This window comes from Nymphaea colorata, unplaced genomic scaffold (genome assembly GCF_008831285.2).
Source record: "Nymphaea colorata isolate Beijing-Zhang1983 unplaced genomic scaffold, ASM883128v2 scaffold0303, whole genome shotgun sequence".
Taxonomy (NCBI): Eukaryota; Viridiplantae; Streptophyta; class Magnoliopsida; order Nymphaeales; family Nymphaeaceae; genus Nymphaea; species Nymphaea colorata.
Genome location: NW_022204809.1, coordinates 13,892 through 15,183, shown reverse-complemented (window position 1 = coordinate 15,183; position 1,292 = coordinate 13,892). Strand labels below are relative to the sequence as shown.

The 1,292-nt window shown below is 39.0% G+C and overlaps 1 pseudogene; it reads left to right on the top strand.

Annotated features, from left to right (window-relative positions):
• The first annotated feature begins 563 nt into the window (after window positions 1-563).
• Window positions 564-1,084, top strand: LOC116244768 (uncharacterized; annotated as a pseudogene).
• Window positions 1,085-1,292: the final 208 nt, after the last annotated feature.

The window sequence follows — 1,292 nt, the reverse complement described above, 5'->3', positions numbered from 1 at the left end:
GATCGTAGTGGTATTAATTTTGCTCCAATTCGTCGAGCTGGTGTACGGCTTTGAGTCCGTCATAGTTTTTTTTATATATGGACATATAGTTGGGAATGGTTTCGTTCTGGGTGATCTTTTCGAGTTGCACGCCGGATCCAACAAGCAGCACGCTTCCTTCTTTCTTGATAATGGAGAAATTACCTTCACTTGCTCCTTGTAGGCGTTACTCTGCTGGGTGGTCTCAAGAGGATAGGCTTTTTTTACTTATTTTTTTGTTTATTTGGGCATGGTAAGTTATAATTATAAATCGAACCTTCCAAAGCAGATAAAAGAACAGTCGAGAACAATCAAAACAAATTATCTTTGGACTTACATTAATGTAGAATTTACATTAGAGTAAAAAAGTGGAAAATTTCAGAAAAAAGTGATTTATTTATTTCGATTAAATTCAAAAAAAAATCCAAATGCAAGGTATATGTTTCTTACCAAATTTTACTGATTTTTAGGGTGGTTTTGAAAGCTACTATAGATGTCTGGATTAATTTTTGATTAAGATATTTTAAATTTTATTACCACCAAATATGAGCTTCAATCCTGCCGATTTCGCCTCCCCCTACATCACCCAAGAGTAGGTTCTGGAGATCAAAAAGGCCTTTGACTTTTTCGACAGAGATCTTGGAGGCGCCATCGACCCCAAGGGTACCATCTGACATATGACAGAACTCAAAGTTGCCATTAACTCTCTCGGTATTGAGGCGCAAGCCCAGGCAGTCTACCAGATGATTGCTGAGCTCGATAAGGACGGCAGTGGGCAGATTGAGTTCCACGAGTTCTTCTAAATGATGACCACCAGGCCCTCCGATAACGAATCCAGGGAAGAAGTCCACAAGGTTTTCATCACCTACGATATCCAGAAGACTGGTAAAAGCCCTCTTATTCAGGATTCATCGCTCTTAAGGACCTCAGAAAGGTTGCCAAGGATCTCGGAGAGCTGACCGATGACACCATTCTTCAGGAGATGATCGAAAGAGCCGACACTGATGGAGATGGTGTTGTTTCTGAGGAGGAGTTCTACAATTTAATCACCAAGAAATCCCATTGAGCCATGATTTGCGCATCATTCAAAATGTTAATCCCAATATTTAGACATATTTCATAAAGATTTGACTTAATGGCACATTTACCATTTTAAATCAAGGATGGGGTAATTAAGATAACTGGTGGATTGTTCAGGTAATGGTGAAGATACAATTTGCATGTGATAAGATTGAGCTATCAACCACTGTAAAGCTAAGATAAGTCTTTCATCT